Here is a 21,207-nt window from a genome sequence, read left to right on the forward strand (position 1 = left end):
TTACTAAAAGTTAAATAAAATAAAAATAAAAATCACGATGTTATAATACTATTCAGGGCCTACCTTGGCTCCTTCCACCCTCAACCAGTATATATACAAATACTGTGTTCTTGGAATTTCTCTCACTTGATACAGCAGTCGTGCTGTGACGGTTCCACCTGAAGACGGAAGCTTGTGTTGCCTCCGAAACGTCGTGATTTTTATTTTATTTTAATTTTATTTTACTTTCATTAATTTTAATTTTTTACCTACGTGACTTTACCGAAAAAACCTAAGAATTTGAATCCTTGCAGTCACGAAAGCTTCAAATCTAGAACTGTTTGTTGTCGTCTCCAGCGAAAGTGTGCGCTGAAGTAGCCACCGATTGTCACGTTTTGTTTACGTGACAGACCTTGCTCATTGGCTGTGTCGGGCGGTGGTGGGTTTACCGACACGTTTATATTCACGCGATCTAAACCCCCCCAAAAAAAACTGCGATATCAAAAGGAGCCCTCGTTCTGTCAAAAGCCGGAGGAAATGACGGCCTACGTGACCAGGTGAATCTGGCCCTGAAGTCTCCCGCATGCCACAGCTTGGCTCGATACACATCGTACCCGCCGTAGAGTCTACGGCCCGAAAAAAAACACAACAGATGTTTTTTGGGACCGAAATCATGATCTCGAATCCGTATATAAATGTGCCGTTAAACCCGCCACCACCCGACACAGCCAACTAGTAAGGTTTGTCACGTAAACAGAACGTGCCGGTACAACACCGGTGTGTTGGAGAGCCAAGCCACAACATTTATGACGTTTCGCCAGTAATTACAACCAGCTTCATCAGGCGACAGCCAGATTTGTGGAGAAGTCCACCTGTTTCGTTCCTTATATAGAGGCGTAGACACATTTATGTATGTACGCGATCTAACCCAAAACTCGTGTGTTATGGATGATGTTGGTCTCGAAAGCCTACGTGTTCAAATGATCCCGAACCCGTAACTCTTTACATTTTCGGTTAGGGATGAATCATTGCATCCGTCAAAATTTAAACGGCGGCGCTTGTACAAAGTTGTTTTTGGTTGAAATGTGTACGTCCTAAAAAAAAATACGTTACGCGTGTTCCTAGTCCCGTCTGGAATTGCTCGTGTTGCCAATGGCAAGGAAGTGAATCTCCGTTCAAAACTCGCGCAGAATATAAAGGAATGATATTGTGTACCGTAGCGTTCATGTTAACAGAGACACGATTGCCTGTCCACGTAAATGCACTGACACGCGCGGTTGTAGATTCACCGATCGGGGACCACCTTATATTTAACCCTATTACAAAAGAGCATGTCTAAGTATGTATTATTATCGTTATTATTAATCACTGTACTTAGAACAAAATAGAGGAGGGAGTTTACGTTCTGTCTCATTTGGAAATGTTAACCCGTGTGCGATAAGGCGTGGAAATATGTATGTATATATATCAAAACCAGCAATGTTTATAACGCTATACCACGTGACAGTACAAAATCGGTGTTCCTCTAACACAAAGGCAACTGGTCATATATCAAAGCACTGTTAGCGGCAACGTTTTCTAAGTATCCGTTCCTGCAATTGGATGAAGAAAGTATCGCGTATATCGGTAATCCTGCATGAAACTCCATTTTCAGCGTGTAAACAAGTCAAGTCACCTTGTACGTGGCGATCACCGGCTGGTTACTCTTTTTACAATCACTCAGTCGTGTCACTGGCACGGGCTTGAAGCTAACAGAGCAGCAGCAGCAGCAGTAGCAGCCCATGAACGTAGATATTCGTTAAAGATCATACAGTCAAAGCATGGCGCTAAAGATCACGAGGTTAAGATAATTGACATTGATGGATGGTGATCTTGCCAATGCTTGAGCGTCCTTGGGGTTATTTGACCATACTTCACCACACTTGTGAGTGTGGGTCGGTGAAGGGGGTGGTGATGTTGGCCATGACCACGAATGGAATATTAGGTCGCTGGGTTTGTAGTTCAGCGCGCTAACCGCTGCGCCACCACTCCACCCCATCTGTACGTTAAATGAAGCACGTATTCAAGAGTAGTCAAGTGACTGTATGACGCTCCTGTGAAGACACCAAATAGAGGGTTACGCTACTTCTAAAAACCTTGGTAAATCGGTAATTGCAGACTGATTACGTTTGAAAGTGACTAACCGTAAAACTGTACGTTTAAAATTCACTTTTTTTACGTCGTAAGAACAAAATGCCAACACAATAGCCTGATTATACTTCTTTTATATATATATATTTTAAGCAGCTAATTTCAGAAGGCATGCACACGATGTTTCAGCGTAGTGAGTGTATTATAGAGCGTATCGTATCTAGAGGTAGCTTTCGAGAACGTGAGATGTGTGTACATACCAAGGTATACCGTGTTATTTTGTAAACGCACTTGTGCATGATGTTCACTCAAACTAAGCCACCTTCCAAAATGAGGGCGACTGCGATGAAAATGCGGCGGGTTCGGGCTGTCATCGTCGCAATCGTGTTGGGTCACGTGCACGTGGATTCTAACCACAACGAACGGAGCCTCGTTTCATCATTAGACCTTCTTTGCCAGTAGCAAAATATAATAACAGGGCTTTTCCTCTTTTTTTCTGGCAACAAAACTGAAACCTTTTTACAAGGATTCATGTCTGCGTTAACCACAATACTTGCAGTCAAAATGCAAACAAAAAACACACTATGATAATATATGCATTGTCCTTCAAACTGATTGGTCCACACAAAGGGACAGCTTTGTTTGCATTTTGACTGCAAGTATTGTGGTTAATGCAGACATGAATCCTCGTAAAAAGGTTTCAGTTTTGTTGCCAGAAAAAAGGGGAAAAGCCCTATTATTAGGATTTGGTACTGGCAAAGGAGGTCTAATGATGTAGATGCTCACCCCGAGCCCTCATTACTTTGATGGTGCGTTGTCTTTGAGCTGTGCGCTTTTTGGCGTCCTCTGGTCGAGCACCAATTGGGTCGAGGCTCGAAAGAAAGCCGTCCCTTGGTATGGACTAATCAGTTTCAAGGACAATGCATATATTACCATAGTGTGTTTTTGTTTGCATTTTGACTGCAAGTATTGTGATTAATGCAGACATGAATCCTTGTCAAAAGGTTTCAGTTTTGTTGCCAGAAAAAAGGGGAAAAGCCCTGTTATTATAATTTTATTAGGAACCTCGTTTGTTTAGCGCCCCACTCGCATGCCTCGCCGTCGGGCAGCAGCAGGCCTCAGTGTTTCTGCCGCAGGGCGATGCTGCCGATGTGATCGCAGTCATCATCATCATAACGACGATGACGATGACATCAACTTGCAATGCGCCGCAGCCACACGGCGCTCGCTCTCTCGCTCGCGAACAGAGAGAACGACTCGAAAGAGGCGCCGTGGGTGACGTGACGGCGCCAACAAACTCCCAAGCTCTGCGGTCCCCTACATATGAAGGCGTTATCGGCCAATTAACGGCTGTTGCGGTCGATTACGTTGACGTATTTTTATTTTTGTTGCCCTCATTGACTCTTTTTATTGTAAGGACAACCTCCAGCTAATGTGTGCACGCAGAGAAGAAAACAACCCCCCGCCCAGGAAAGTGGATAATCTCCAGCTGTGCCTCCTGGGAAAATGTAATCACTGGCGCAATATATATTACAATATTAACAAACAACAACACAAAAACAGCCAATTAAAATCCTCTATACAAAGCACTCGCTGAAATGAAATAGCGGAGAAACGATTGCACTTGCGCGCGCACGCAAACCATTCGCGCGAGGGCCGTGAGTCCGCCAACAATCATGATAATTAGCGCCCGTAGCTAACAACAGATTCCTCCACCACGACCGCGTGTGATCGATGAGCTGAGTAGCCGTGGGTCATCGCGACCTCGCCTGACCCACGGCCGCCCGATGCCACGTCCATAATCATTGGGCCCCGAGTTCGATAGGCAGCAGCATTTTGTTAGCAAAAGAATTAGAGACTCGCTGAGAGGAGGGCCGGGGGAGTGGATCGACCGAGCCGAGAAATTATTTTGGAGGGGGGGTGGGGCAGGGTCGTTCAAATTCAGTGTCACCGTGCGGAGGGGAGTCAACATCAACGGTTGCACTCTACAAAGTTTCTTCACCGCTTGGTTGAGGACCCCACAGACCCCCTCCGTCCTCCACCCCCGCCCCCAGTGTAACTGAGTGCATGCCCCAATGGATACTTTTTTGTATCTTTGGATTCCCCCCCAAAAAATTGTAATAGAAAAAAAACCTACGCCCATGCACGACGTTTTAAGTTCCGCGCCTTTTCCATCGCAAGCGGAACTGCGTGGAGTGTTTCGGGCAAAACATTGCCGCTAATCGGAGCTGTGCAAGCCAGTAACCACGTGTAGCGGTGTGTGGTTGTTGTGCGTTCGATGGAACTATCTCCAGGCTATATTGATAGGTTTTTACCCTTTCAACTGGTACAAAAACTGACACCTTTATACAAGACATCATGTTTGCAATAACCACAACACAAGCAGTCAAAATGCAAACAGAGTTGTTTCTTTTTGTTTGCATTTTGACTGCTTGTGTTGTGGTTATTGCAAACATGATGCCTTGTATAAAGGTGTCAGTTTTTGTACCAGTTGAAAGGGTAAAAACCTATCACTATATTTTGCCACTGGTAAAGGAGATGTCTCATAGCATCTCCAGGCTGTGAAATAACAATCTTACGGCAGCTCTTGAGTTTTCTGGAGCGCGGAGCGCGCTCGCCTCGAGTTCAACTCTGAGCTGAGCGCGGCACGAAAACGAAATACTGCTTTGATCTCCGTTTTCTTTGTACGAATGAGACCCCGGGGGATGGTTTTTTTTACGCTTTCCAACAATGGTTAACGCATTTAGCCCTGGTCCTCTTCTCGTGACGGGTCGGCCACGATAAGTCACGCGGAGGTGATCCAACACGAACCGAACTTTAGTCAACAAAAAAGCTGCGTTGCTGCTCGGGACTCGTCCGACCGAAGACCGCTAAAATTGGTCCCAAGTTTTCGTCAGATCCACACGACATTATTGTCGGACTATCGTCCTCATTCAAGTTCAAGTTAATTTATTTGGCATAGCCCTGTGAGCCATTCGGCTCTTGAATCGGGTGCAACCGCAACAAACAAAAAACACGAACAAAAAACATCTTAAAGTGAATATGAGTCATTTGAAAACACATCAGTGTGTGTAAGTACGAGTGCTATTTTTATTTTCTGTGCTTAGTCTCTTGTCCTTCCACCTGCACCTCCGTTAAGCACGGTTGGCCACATACGGTTCGCGAAAGGCGTTCGACGTCCAAACACACGCACGCGTGTTCGTCGCGGTCGCGCTAATTTTGGAAGGCGTCGAGTAATTCAGGGGTCAAAGTGGGTTAAAAAAAAATTGTAAACGGCATCTTTGCAATGCAAAGCCTCGGCTTGCATGGCGATGCCGGCCTCGTCGGAGATCCCCATACGCGTCGGTGATCTCCGTGGCGATTTGTAGATTTTTTTAGTTTGCGACAATGAAACGGTGGACGCGATGTGCGCCCGGGGAGTTGGTCTGCTGCGTTGAGCCAGGCGTGTTGCGTGGTGCAAATAAGTCGTGCGGATGACGGTGATAGCCACTTTGCTGTTTTTTTTTCTCTAGCACGCCGCTCAACTCCGGTCAGATGAACTGTGACGGACAGACCTGAATGAATTTTAAACGTGTACATAGAAGAGACAAATACTTTCATATATTTTTAGCCGTTGTGTGTATGTACGTTATACTGTCTGTGTCTGTGTGTGTGTGTCTCCTAGTGAATAGCAAAACGTCACTCCGAACGTGCGTATTTAGTGAAACGATAGCGAGTTTTGTGTGAGAGCCGTTCGATACGTGTTCGCATCACGCAGACGTTTGAAGGACGAACACGTGGATATCAGCATTACATTGCACCGTCTCACGGGCATCGTCACCCTCCTAGTCACGTGCTGTGAACCCGCGTTGTGCATGCACCACGTGGAAGTTGTCACTTTTCGTTTGGATTTTCCTACGCGCCGATGGGTCGCATCACAAGGCACATTGTATCGATGCAAGGAAGTTGACGTCGGACAATTGTACCCAATGGATGCGGTTAACATTGGAGGATATTAATGTGTCCTGTGTCATATCGAGGCAAGTGAGCCTTATTGTAGATTTACATGCATTTTTGGGGGGGGGGGCTAGATCGTACAAGTACGAGGTTATTTTGTTTCCTGTGTTTAGTTTGTTGTCCTTCCCCCGCACCTCCGATTAGCAGCGATTGGCTAAGTACGGTGCGCGAAAGAGGTTCAACATACACACACACGCACGCGTACGATTTGAGCATTTTAGCTTCCCACCACCTGACGAAACCCACGCAAAGCAAGTTGTCACTCGGGGCTAAAACGTGCCGATTTTTATCCTGTTAGCGCAAAAAGGCGACGTGGTAGAGCTAAGCAGAATGTGGCACGCATCCTACCCCCAACCCGTTACACAACTCGCTTTGATTGCCTCTGTCGGGGATGGTGGAAGTCGCCTCGTTTAACACCGACGCACGCGTACGGCGATCTAACCCGATCGTGAATCGCAAATGTTTTTTCTCGCGAAAGCCGACGTGTAAAAATGTACGAGTTTATTTATTTACACACACAAAAAAAACACGCACACACACACGTAAAAAATAAAAACACGGAGCCCTCTGATGCACTAGCTTCTAGCGTTCCTGTTTCAGCCGCTGTTCGCTCACGTAAAACCGCGGTTCTTTTCAAGTTCTTCGTGCTCGTGGGTAGACGTCGTGGATTCTTCGTGTGTTGCCGTGCGTATGCAAGGTTTTCGACCGCCGGGATACGATTGCATGCGACGATAGATTCGGACTCAGGGGCAAACTCTGCCGCAACGACGCACGCACCGTCCGGTTCTTTATTATTAATAAATCAATGAATTCTCGTCTTTCCCATCAGGTCGAACACACACACACGCGCACACGCTTGAGACGTGTACACCGCTGCCTCTGCGTTTGCAGACACTTAGCATGTGGTGCGTGACAAACGGGAATTTCAGTGGCCGAAGCACTCTTTGGTTTCATCTTCTTGGTTCTTTCGGTAGAGTCACGTAGAAGGGAAATAATACAAATAAAACATTATAAGATAATTCTCACGACGTTTCGGCCACAACGCAAGCAGCCGTCCTCAGGTGAAGAACAGGTCTGTCGGGAAGACAGCGTCTGAATGAAACACCCCAGGCTTGGAGCGTATATTTAAGCTGGGTTGAGACGCTCTTCCCCCTCCAACCCAGCTTACCGAAAGATCCAAGAAGATGAATCCCTGCAGTCACGAAAGCTTTAAATCGAAACTTTTCGGTTTGTTAAACGCCGCCTGGCTGTTTCTGAATCTGTGCTGTTGCAGCGTTGTGCAATGTCGTGGTAGACCTTGCGTTGGAGGTCTCTTGGGTTTTGGCCGTCTTTGGAACATCCGTGTGTCGCTGTCCATCGAAATTACATAACACTGCATGGGATTCAAGTTGTCTCATAGTGTAAATGCTTACCCCGAGCTCTCAATACTCTGATAGTGCGCTGTTTTTGAGTTGTACGCCTTTTGGCGTCATCGGGTCCAACACCAATGGAGACTAGGCTCTAAGGAAAGCTGTCTCGGGTGTGGACCAATCAACTTCAAGGACAGTGCATATCATTACCATTATCAGAGTTGTTTCTTTTTGTTTGCATATGACTGCTTGTGTTGCGGTTATTGCAAACATGATGCCTTGCATAAAGGTGTCAGTTTTGTACCAGTTTAAAGGGTAAAAACCGACTACTATACTGGGATTCAAGTTGCCATAGAAATATTTTAACGGACGGTTTTTTGCTCGGATGATACGAACGCCTGCTTTATGCATCCCATTCGGAATGTGAATTCTAAAACTCTTTACTCAAGCCTAATAGTGCACTGCTCTGTGTATTTACGAGGTATTTTTATAATGGGGGGGGGGGGGGGGGTTCCTTAACCATACTTCACCACGCTGGTCAGTGCGGGCTTGCGAAGAAGGCTGTAAAGGAGCAGTTCAAGAAATCGCTCTCGACTCGCCAATGTTGGCTGTGGCTGGGATCGAAACTCCGCCGACTGGGTTATGAGCGCAGTGTACTATCCACTGTGCCACCGATCCACCTTGGCTGTCGTTTTTCCAATAATTTTGACAATTATGAATGACGGTTTGGTCAAGAACACTGTCTCGCCTGGAGATTCTTCAAACCATGACAAAGCACAGCAAAATCCAACCTGTCAATACGAATCCTCAGATTCTACGTGAAGATTGCATCACTCTGTTTCATGATAAAATACCAATGTTTACACAGAACACTGATATTCATAATTTATGATCAACAAACACAAAGTATCATTTTCATTCGGTGGCACGATTGGTAAAGCATTTGACTCTCACTCAGAAGGGGGGTTGCTTCAACCTATCATCCCTTCGGGGTTTGTAGATAGACTAATCATGGCCATAGCAATGTGGAATTTCCACAGCCGGCTTAAGATCCTCAACAGAGATGGTCCACCACCTCAACAATCCTTTGAGCACGAATACTGGTACCAATTGACTTTCAATTTAGCATTTCTGTCCATAAACATATTGAGGGCTTCAAATACAAAGAGTCAAATGTTTTGTCAACAGTAAAGTGCATTACTTAGTAAGCTCACACTAAGACGGCTTTGAAAACATCCAAAACCCGCGTGCTAATAGAACATGTACAGCGATTCATCTTCTTGGTTCTTTCGGTAAAGTCACGTGGAAGGGAAATAATAAAATAATAAAAAATAACACATAAGAACATATTAAAATAATATTTTGTTTTATTTTATTATGTTTTTTTTAATTTCCCTTCTACGTGACTTTACTGAAAGAACCAAAGAAGATGAATCCCTGCAGTCACGAAAGCTTTAAATCGAAATGTACAGCGATGTTAATGTTCGCAACACTGCAACACGATACATGTTGGGCATGTGCATCAATCTAATGGCCTGTTAAGAGAGTCTCCCACTGCCACTATGATGCACTGGGGTTGCAATTACACGTGTTGGTGTGACGTGTTGAGCCTCCCCTCCTGGGCATCTGTGAAAAAGAGCTTAATAGCTCATCAGATTCCTCCCCTAGGATAAATAAAGATTCTGAGTCTGATAAAGAGCAGACATTTCTCATTCAGTGTGACCCAAATATATATATATAAAACATCTCAATGTACAACTGAGTGTTCTGGTAATTTGAGTTGGGTCTTATTTGGAAGTTTGTTAGATTTTCGTATGCACTCTTGTGTTTGATTTTACAAAGCGTTTGCGACCGGGGATGAAACCCACACTTTGTTCGAGAAGAAAAAATATCGTTAAAAATCGCAGTGAATGGCCGTAACATGTTCGTTCCGTTGTCAAAATACTGACGTCTCTTGCACAAAAAGCACATCAGATTAATGCCATAACGAGTGCGGGGTTAAAGCAAGTTATGCGTGTACATATATTCACCCCGTACAATTATCACCTGTGCCCACTAAAACACAAGTCCTGCTTTGTGGGGAAGGTAAACTTTTGTGATTGTACGATGGAGAGATTTTTTTTGTTTGCTGCCATAGAAATGTGGAATTTCCACCACTGCCCTCCAATGCTCGCTTGAGTACCGAGCTCACTTTGACTTTCGTCGTTGTTGTTGTTGTAAAAGTATTTCTATTCATGAGCGGTGTACGTCCTGGTTTACTATGGAGACGTTTTAGATGTTTCGCCTAACGGTTCCCGTATTAAGCGTTCAGTGTTGAGCCAGAGTTCCCCCTGTATCCCAGACCCGCATGCGTCACGTCGTTTTGCAGTGGTAGATGTTCACACACGATGGGGAGCTTTGTAAGTGCATCACGAAAGCGCATCTCTCTTTGCCCTTTAATACTGCAGAAGGTTCTTCTTTCAGAGACCCGCATGCTGCCTCCCTGTGGACAGACATCATTTTCTAAGTGAGGGGCCTTTACAACACTTAGAGCTCTGTATAGGATTTCAAACACAAATGTTTGTGGGGCCTTTGTATGAATGGATGAATGTGAAATGCCTCTTTGGGCCCATGGGGTTCTTGTAGAACTCCTCGCAGCTGCACCCTGGACGAGAAGGCGGCTACTGTGGGATGGCTGTTACTTTGAACGCTTAGCTCCAATTTGCGTAGCATTTCAGCCCAGACTTCTTCTGGGTTCACAATCGGATCGCCGCGAGTTCAAATCCCGGGCGGGGGGAGAGGGTTCAAAGTTCAAAGTTCATTTATTAGGTATAGCCCTGTGAGCCATTCGGCTCTTGAATCGAGTGCAACCGCAACAAACAAAAAAACTAAAACATGAACAAGAAAACATCTCGAATCAACTCGTCGTCTCTCGAGGGAGGGGGGGGGGGGAGGGTCAATGCAAACAGGTACCACTTCGTGGCGAGCGAAGATAAGTCTGACCCCACGATGTTCATTCATTTGCCGCGCTAAGTCGGCAAAAGGACCGCTGCGCCAAAATGTGTGACCTCTTGCGTCAGCGTTCGAGTGATTTGTTTGATCCACGGATCACCGGGGGGGGGGGGGGGGGGAGGAGGGGGCGACGACCACGTGGCAGGGCGTCGACATTCCTTTGAGTGGTCTCAGTCCTCTCTCACTGTGAACTTCAGCCCGCCGGCTCCACGTTCATCGTCACGAGCCAGGGGAGCACTTTTGACTCGCCGTACAAAGTGTTACCGTGCTCCGGGAGACTTCCTAAGTGAACGGAGTCACGGCATGACTACAGGGGCTTGCCGACAGGGAGAGAACAACATTAGCATCACATTTGCATGACCTCGGCAAATTTTCCAACCCCCGTGCTGAAATGAGTTGGCGTCATCGTATGAAAACATCCAATTGTTGTTTTCGTCTGCAGGATTGATTGTGTTGCTTCAGCCAACGCGCGCATTAGGACATTTCCCTCTGGACACTTAACTGCCCTGGAATCTCTCGCGAGCATTGTAAAATTGCACTTGGCAGTTAATGGTCCGAAGATAATAAAAAAAATATTTAAACCACGGGCAAAGCACGAAGCTTAAGTTTTGCACCTTTCATCGCAAGCAGAACTGTCTGGAATAAAACGAACAAAATATTGCCTGTCGCTAAGCGGAGCTATGCTGAGCTCTGCCACGCGTACTAGTATGTATGTGTGCATGTGTGTGTGTGTATATGTATGTGTGTATGTGCATGTATGTGTGTGTAAGTGTGTGTGTGTGTGTCACTGTGTGTGTGTGACTGTGTGTGTGTGTAAGTGTGTGTGTGTGGAGCGGTAGTGTAGCGGTTAGCGCGCTGCGCTATGAACCCGGCGACCCGAGTTCGATTCCCGCTCACGGCCAACACCAGTGACGATTATCTGAACTGGTCCTGGGCCTCCCCTAGGTCGACTCCGCCTCAAATGAGTACCTGGTGCGGTGTGTAAACATCGCCACTGGGGAGACAAAGGCGGTCAGGCGTGGTGCTGGCCACCCACCCCCTCGTGTACCGTTCCGGCCTTCATAGGTGCTCGCTAACAGCACTTGCCCCTACAGTCTGTTAACGCTATATGGGGGGTCTTTTGTATATGTGTGGGTGTGTGTACATGTATGTGTGTGTGTTGAACTTCTTTCGCACCGTACACATCCAATCGTGATAATCGGAGGTGTGCGAGAAGGACAACACAAACAACACTTCGAAAGAAATTAGTTTTTAATCTAGATGATGATAAATTGCATAGCTCCAGTGGCTTCCTAATATCGGAAGGAAGAGCGTTCCAGACGGCCACAGAAGGGCATCTGAAAGCGCTGCGATGGCAGTGAACGTCTCCGTTCAACATCTTCAGGGTGTGAAATAACAATTGTACGGCAGCACTGATGTTTCCGGAGCGGGCGTGCTCACCACACATTGTGTTGGTTGTGAGGTGAGCACAGCCAAACGCTGCCACTTTGTCCACGGGTTTCTCTCTATGAATGCGATGGAAATGTATCAACTACTGTCCTGTCAAGATTCTGCCAACCTTGGTGATGAGAGCGAGAGAGAGAGAGCGAAAACACTTTCAGTAAACGCATTGCACGGTATTCGTTTCGAAAAATATTGTCGCTTACTGCGAGAAATATCCGGTTGGAAAAGTCGGAATGCGTGTTGCGGTAAACTGGAGTCGGCGCGTGGTAAATGCCTCGCGCTACCCTCGAGGTTGTTTCATATTCTGTGACATCGACCCGAGACACCCCCCCCCCCTTTTATTGTGATGCCGAGTGCCGATGCGCAACGGAGGGGAAAAGGCTGAAAGGGGGGGGGGGCTTCATTCACATACAGTGGGCGGTTTCAAGCACTGCCCAGAAAACACCGCTTCACCGCCATCCCGAAACGAGGCAGCGATCGTTGAGATCGCAGGCAGACTGTCCTTTTAAATCCTTTATATTAAGTTCACTTGCTTGCTTGCTTGCGCGCTTACGACCGTGCAAATCTTTCGGTCGTTTTTTAACCCACTTCCCGTGATCCAATCGAGCTGACATTTTGCACACAGACTCGTTGTGCGTGACAATTTATTTTCGTGAAAATTTGTTTCCATAACTTTACACTTTTTAGGATTTTTTTTTTATATTTAACTACCAATTGCTTAATGGTGGCAGGCAATCATCTGACCCATAGGTGGCAGCCATCTCAAGCCAGAGGACGAGAGGATTTTAGCCGCCACGCATATAAAGGATTTATAGTGAAAAACTTTGTTTTTACGGGTTAATTTTTTGGTCAGATGGGAGACAGCGTTTGACCGTGTCGCAGTGCCCCCCACCCCCCGCTCACGTGAGATAAACCGCAACGTTCATTGTCGCTGTCGGCAGCCGCGAAGCCCTTTTCGTGGAATTTGCAGATTCCCGTGAGTGTGGGTCACTTTCTTCAATCACATGCCCTCTGTTGAGGTGCAACAAAACGAAGTTGGTACTCGCTTGCAAACACCACAGGGAGACGACGGGCCGCTGGGTGTAACCTCAGCGTCTTGAGGTTGGACTGCAGGTAGCCACTCGCTCAAAACTATTGCATGGCATTGGAAAATACAGGAAAGTTTTGGGTGCTGCTGATTTATAAGCCGTTTTATATTGGCAGATTTTTTTTTTTGGATAACAAGGAGGAAATTGACGAATTAAAATCCTTAAAAGGTACACGATTTGCACGAATTCCCTATTTGCAGTTTTAAATAGTCTTAATGCGGCAAATTGCCCTGGTTGCATTGCACGATATAACGCTTTACTAATCGACGTACGCCAACATTATACTTTGCATTTAAACCGTCTCCAAATGTCTCGGTGCTTTCAAGGCCTCCGTTAAAGTATGATCACTCAAATTAGCGCAGGGCGCTGCTTTCCCTGCCATCATTGGTTGCCCTGAAGTCGTCGTGGCAAAGCAAGTTTCAGCAGGCAAGTTGCACTCCAGTTTCTCACTTGGAAACGTTGCTTATTCTTGCCACGAAGTATACTCTTAGTTTTTTTTTATTTTCGGTAAAGTCACGTAGGTAAAAATAAAAATAAATAATAAAATAATAGAAGTAATAATTGAAATAAAATAATAAATTTCGGAGGCAACACAAGTCTCCGTCATCAGGTGGGACCGTCGCAGCTATATTTACTGCATAAATTTCGATTTAAAGCTTTCGTGACTGCAGGGATTCATCTTCTTGGTTCTTTCGGTAAAGTCACGTAGAAGGGAAGTAATAAAATAATAAAAATAGGAAAAATAATAAAATTAAATAATAAAATAAATATTCTTTTTATTTTATTACTTCCCTTCTACGTGACTTTACCGAAAGAACCAAGAAGATGAATTACTGCATAAAGTGAGGCAAAATTCCTAGAGACAAGTCCTTAAATACAACGAAGCTTTGCGAAATTTGAATGACCCCTGGAGAGATGATGGTAGGTTGAACAGATATCCGACCACGATTTGACCTCCACAACTTTCCAATTTTGATTCGAAAGCCTCCCCTCCCCCACCACCCACCACACATGTTGTCTTACTCAAGGCAAGGTTCATGATCGGCACTGGTTTCGTGTTGTTAGAGATTTAGTGAGTTCACATTGCGTGTACTTTAAAACCACGGGTGTCATGCCATTTGGATTGAAAGCCCGTGGTGGTTTTTTTTGTTTGTTGTGTAATTTAAATAGACTGCAACGCTTTGGGAATGCTTTTGTGCTTTGCACGCGATTCTGTACATTTTATAACCCCCCTTATTGAATGCGACGACGCGAGACCATTGCTAGAGGTATATTTTTTATGGGGGGGCGGAAAATGGGTCTTCGTTCGTCTGTGAATGCAAAGCACAATTGACCGTACCTTTAACGAATCACTCGTCTGCTTCGAGATGCATGTGCTGTATTCACTGTCAAGGGGACCACCAACAACGCCTCTTTGTGGCTTGAAGTCTAATTCAGGAGGGTGGCGTTTAAATAGCGTTAGAGAGTAATATGTTAACGAAGTAATGTGTTTTTTGTAAGTCAGGTACCACTTGTCATGTTTTACTGCTGCATGTGCATTCAGATGTAGTTGTATATAACATCCCGGATGACTTTTTTTCGTGATTCTTTCATTTTTATACGTTTGAAAATAATGCCATGAACAATTGGGATTAAGTAAATGATTTGTCTCGCAGTTTCGGGTTAATATGAGGATAAAAAAGGCTACGATCGCAGTATTTTGGGCTGTTCCTACTGATGTTAAAGGCAACATAACGTGTTTTCATTTAAATGTAAGGCGCTGTGTTGGTAGCTGTACAAGGTAATGCCACTTCCGATCGCATTCTAGTGGATTCAGCAGCCAACGAACCATCTGCTAAAGTGTACCATCTTTTCACGTTTGAACAAATTAAAAACAATACAATAATTTGAATGCCCATTGTCTGAAACGGGAGTCTTCTTAAACGTAGTGTTGAGGACGAAGGGTTCATTTTTTGTGTTTGTGCTGATACGTTCATGAAAACCAAATGGTCGTAAACACGATTCAATCCGTTTGCGTAACTTAAAGAAAATTGTTCTTCTTGGTTCTTTCGGTAAAGTCACGTAGAAGGGAAATAATTCAGTCTCCCCGACAGACCTGGTCTTCACCTGAGGACGGCTGCTTGCGTTGTGGCCGAAACGTCGTGAGAATTATTTTATTATGTTTTATTTTTATTATTTTATTATTTCCCTTCTACGTGACTTTACCGAATGAACCAAGAAGATGAATCCCTGCAGTCACGAAAGCTTTAAATCGAAAATTAAAGAAAATTGATTACATCGTGATGTAAAAAAACATCTCAAGTAATTAGCAAATGAGAGGCGGATTACTTTTTAAAAGTCACACTCCTACAACCAGTTGAAGGCCAGGACATGGGCCCACTTCGCAAGGTTTTTGGCAGTTAATGCCACTTTCCCAACCGTAGCGAGTTGAATGCGGTGAGCAACCGCTCCAGTGTTCAAAGCATCTGTTTGAAGTGTATCATCTTTGCAAATTTGAACTTACTGGAAACATTAAAATAAGATGATATACATCCTGGATCCACCAATGAGTTATTTCAGTATTTTATTAGAATCCTATGCAATTCTAGATTTGAAGCTTTCGTGACTGCTATGATTCATATTCTTGGGATTTTTTTTACTTTACCGAAAAAACCCAAGAATATCAATCCTATGCAAGCTCACACTGTCCATGCGACAGAACCATTTTTTTCTTCACCAGCCATGACAGAACAAATGCATCGTTAAATCCTGGAGAGCCAGCGGCTGAGTAATACAAGTCTGGGTGACATGACTTAAAACAAATATCTGACTTGGACTCACTCACAGAAGCGGCATTAAACACAGTTCCCTGGAGCTGAGATTCCGGCCACTAAACTTCAAAAAATACTAAAATGGTCTCATGTTCCCCAGCCTGAGCATGTACTTTGGTTCACAAAGGCACCCACAGGGACTTGTGCTTTTACCCTCAACTCCAGCAAAACAAAGCCTACTGTTGAAGACTTCAGTCAACCTTGATTCCAGAGGTGTGGACTCGAGTCATGTGACTTGGACTCGAGTCAGACTCGAGTCATGAATTTGATGACTTCAGACTCGACTTGGACTTGCATAACAATGACTTTGTCCCACCTCTGAGGTGTGGACTCGAGTCATGTGACTTGGACTCGAGTCAGACTCGAGTCATGAATTTGATGACTTCAGACTCGACTTGGACTTGCATAACAATGACTTTGTCCCACCTCTGCTTGATTCTCAAACACGTGAAAATAGAAGCCATACATCGTTGGTAATCAAACACGTCTATGAATATAAAAGTTTGCAAGATATATGCCAAATCTCTTTCAAGCCCCAGTTTTATGTGCACCGCCTAACTTGTTTCCTGCCAATTTGTGACTAGTCCAGCATACCGGTGCGTTCGAGAGTTTACCCACAAAATGTACAATTACTCTCCAACACACAGGTGTGCTGAACTAATAACGAATTGCCATGTTTTGTTTACGTAACAAACCTTACTAATTGGCTGTGCCGGGTGGTAGCGGTTTTAACGACACATCAATATTTACATGATCTAACCCAAACAAACGACTCGTAGATAATATTGGTCGCAAAAGCCGAGGTGTTAAACTGGTACTCAATTTACCACGCCCGGAATGATGGCCTTTGGTAAGAGTTGACGCCTGATGGAAACCCAAAATCACGACTTGTCGAACAAAAACCAGAGCGTACATTTTCCCTTCCACATAAATAACCACATCATTCAGAGGCTTTGATGTTACATAAGCTCGGCTGTCATGCCTCTCGTATTCTACATCGCATTATACAGGGTTACATAATGGAGGGTCATTACCATTTCAATACAATTCGGAGCGCAAAATTCATCCTCTCGAGGAGCAATTGACCCAAAGGCACCGCATCGGAGCATTCAAATTCCTCGGACTGAATTGTCGGCAATGATTGGGCAACTGCAGCGTTGGTGAGATGGGTTGCCGTGGTGAAAGCGTTGCCATGATAACTCAGGCCCGTAGGCAGCAGCGCTTTCCCTTAACAGCTTGTTACTGCGCGTGCCGACTAGCGAAACACATGTGATCAAATGTCATCGCCGAAGGCCTGAAATGTACGTTGAACGACGCAACGGGGGGTCGGCCTGAATTCTGCCGAGCATCCGAAGCCTGGGGGCAGGTACCAAGGAGACGGAACGAGAGCGATGACCTCGCGTGAAGCCGTGAGCACACGTGCACGTCGAGCGGTGAAGCGGCAGAGTGCACGGCACAATTAAAATGCGACGTTGGTGACAATCAAATCCTGCTGGGTGAAGCTGTGGATGGGGCACGCGACTCACCGGTGGAAAGGTTATGAATTCAAATCCTGGTCAGGGGTAAACTCATCTCAACTTCCTGCCAGGGTCGATAAAATGAACATCACTTTGTGGGAATGGCTGCTGCGATTTGGAATGTTGAATTTGCAACTGTTAGCTCTTGGCCATGGATGGGAATGAGCATTGCACCCAGGCCCATTTGGAAATAGATCACTTAATTTCTGAGCAGAATATATACAAAAACACACTTGCGCGTGTGTGCGTAACACGTCCCTTCGGAGTGGGCAGGTAGCAACTTGGTTGGACAGCGTATTCGTGCACGTCAGAAAGCTCGTGGTCACGTGACGCACTTAAACCAATCCGGGAGCGTACTACATGTTTGGGAGGAGGCTATGCACGACAGACAAATATTACAGGTAGGAACAACAGTTCCACACTGCCCACCAGGGATTATTTGTCTGTCGTGCATAGCCCCTCCCAAACATATACGCTCCCGGATTGGTTGAAGTGCGTCACGTGACCGCGAGCTTTCTGTCGTGCACGAATGCGCTGTCCAACCAAGTTGCTACCTGCCCACTCTGAAGGAACGTGTTCCCTGGTGGGCAGTATGGAACTGTTGTTCCTACCTGTAAAATATACATCTTCTGTCAGGGCCAGCACCATAGAGTTTGAACACGCGTATCAGGTTCCTTTGAGAAAACTAGGCCTGTCAGCTGCAATGAGTTGATGGTCTAGGCCTGGTCACCAACGACTCCATCAAAACATGATATTACATTTGGAGTTTCACTTAATTCAGCTTATTCCAGGTCTGAGACCTAAGCATGTGATCGACGTGCAATTAACACTCGTTGGAGGTCATTAAGAGGGGTCACCCCCTTGTGTGGATTGGGGGGAATATTAAAGTTTCTGATAAATATAGACGTTAATTCGAAAGTACTTTGATGATGGCATCTGCTGGGGTCTGAACTGAAACAGGGGGACACACTACCAGCTGCACAGCCTCAATGGAAACCTCCTGGCATAACATGCTTTGGAATTGTCAATGTTGCGGGTTTACTAGTAACGAATTGGCATGTTTTGTTAACGCGACAAACAAACTCTTACTAATTGGCTGTGTCGGGTGGTGGCGGGTTTAACGACACGTTTATATTTACGCGATCTAACCCCAAAAAAAACATCTTATGGACACGCTGCCCTGTTTAATTTTTATTCGCTGCTCACATCATGAGAGCAGCCAACATATGATGAAAATAAATTTCAATTTTCTACGGCATGCAATGCGGTCACGCACACAAGTGTGCTTTATCTCACGCTATGTGCATCACCAGATCGCGCATCTTGTATATGCCCCGTCGCTTTTTGTTGTTATCAACGCCAAGTTGCAAATTAAATATCTCGTATTGTGTTTTCACTTGCCACGTTTCGTTTCACAAGGATCATTTTGAAGATTTGGATATGCCTCTGGGATTCTAAATGAACTCAACGGTGGACCTAATTTGGGTAATATCATTTGTGTTTTCCGAGGTAATAAAAACAAAAGTGGTTTCCCAAACAAGTATGGGATGGTTCTCACTGTTTTGTTTGTGGCTCTCAGAAAATGATTTACATTCCGCATTCTTATGGCAGGGGGAAGGTCTATCCACACAACGCCCATTATTGTAGTTTTTCGCAAGGCGATACTAATTTTCGATTTAAAGCTTTCGTGACTGCAGGGATTCATCTTCTTGGTTCTTTCGGTAAAGTCACATAGAAGGGAAGTAATAAAATAGTAAAAATAAAACATAATAAAATAATTCTCACGACGTCGTTATTACTTCCCTTCTACGTCACGACGTCGTGAGAATTATTTTATCATGTTTTATTTTTATTATTGTATTACTTCCCTTCTACGTGACTTTACCGAAAGAACCAAGAAGATACTAATTTTATTGAGCTCTGATTGATGAAAGATTTCAGTAGACTCCTGACGGCCAATTTAGCTTGTACGTCTGCATGTATGTTGAACTTCTTTGGCACCCTACGTGTCCAATCATGCTCATCGGAAGTGCAGGGGAAGGACAACAAACTTATGCTTCTCATCGCAAGCCATGGTCTCAGATCACGGTGCTGCATTTTCATTGGTGGCTTCGATAGTTCGTGGAGCTTTGCTGACTGGAGCTTGGCAGCTCCTGGCTCGGTCCCAAAGCCCCGATGCTCAAAGTCACTCAAAACGACGTTTGAGCATTTGGTAAATTATTTTCCCGAGGAGTTTTATTCAAGTCAGTGAGAGCATTTTAGTTTGTAATCGGGTGAGAGTACTGAAGCAACGAATTATGTTTTGCAAAACACAAAGCACCTGAGGTAGAAACAATATAAAAGACAACGTGCCACCTTGCTGCCCAAACGAGCGACGTTTTTGGCTCGCGTATTTTCCTGATGCAATGAGCGAGTGGAGGAAATTTCCATCTTGCCATGGGAGAGACCAGTTTTTATATTAGATGGCCACAGCTGACCTCTCACTAAGTGGCAATGTACCAATTTGACTGGCGCAGGAGGGCAGACAAGCCCAAACGTGTAACCTTTCCGACTGCAGTTCCTAATTCGCCAAAACCCACTGTGCCTCCTGGCTACTTTGACAGAAAATTCCCTCTTACTGGACTATATTTTGTTCTAGATTTGAAGCTTTCGTGACTGCAAGGATTCATATTCTTAGGTTTTTTCGGTAAAGTCACGTAGGTAAAAAATTAGAATTAATAAAAGTAAAATAAAAATAAAATAAAAATCACGACATTTCGGAGGCAACACAAGCTTCCATCTTCAGGTGGAACAGTCACAGCACGATAGCTGTATCAAGTGAGAGAAACGTCGTGATTTTTATCTTATGTTTTATTTTACTTTTATTAATTAAAAATTTTTACCTACGTGACTTTACCGAAAAAACCTAAGAATATATTCTTTTGCTGACTGTGCCACTCATGAATGAGAGAGATATCATACTTTCACAAATGGGCACATCTTCCCCTACCACTAATTGGGTGCTCGTCTGATGCTGTTTTCTTTTTTCTCGCCATCCCCCGTTGCACAGATTTGCCAAGCCTCATCTTGTCTCCGTTGAGAGCAGCAGATGCTCTTGACAAGCGCGCGTGCTCGCTCCTGCGCGATAATGATCACATTTTTCAAGCGGCGTGGCCATTGAGCCAAAATGCTGCAAATTTAATTAGCGCAGTTGATGACTTCTTCCACAGCGTGGCGCATACATTATTAACAAACATCCCTTAAACCATAATATTAATGCAATTTATGGCGATATTTTATTTTACGTAAAAAAACTATTTATATATTTCACAAAATTGCGTTGGATGCTCGTTCGGGAAAATGTGCGCGTGCCCGACGTCGTTTCAGCGTTGAACGTTTTGTCAGTCGACTTGAAAAAACGAAGGGGGAACCTCATTCAATAATGATCCAGTCACACGGTGAAGGGCAAGATGCCTCTGTGCTTTTGGACATGTGGCGTACATAACCGCAGAGTCTACTGCGCCCCATTAGGGCATGAAGCTGCCGCACTTGACTCACAGACAACCCAACTGAACATCGCGACGCCGACTTTCGTAGGAGCTGAAATAAAAGCCTACGCCGTTGCCTCGACCTTCCTTCGCTGTCAAATATCGCGCCGCCAGATATTTTGCGGAGACGCTGCAACGCTTCGCCGAGCTGAAGTCGACCAAAACCTCCCGCCGGTCAACGATGATCTGACCAGCGGCCCCACATCCACAGCTGAGATACAGAACTCAGTCGGTTTGGAAACACGTGGCACGAACTCTGTGTGATGCAGATGTCAGCATCAAAACGGCATGGACCGATTCCTTGGATTTAAACAACGTACCCAACAAACTCAGCTGATCATTGCACCTCACCCCTACACTACCAAGTTTCCTCCACA

Source organism: Lethenteron reissneri, chromosome 51 (genome assembly GCF_015708825.2).
Source record: "Lethenteron reissneri isolate LAM-NWPU_2019-01 chromosome 51, ASM1570882v1, whole genome shotgun sequence".
NCBI lineage: Eukaryota > Metazoa > Chordata > Hyperoartia > Petromyzontiformes > Petromyzontidae > Lethenteron > Lethenteron reissneri.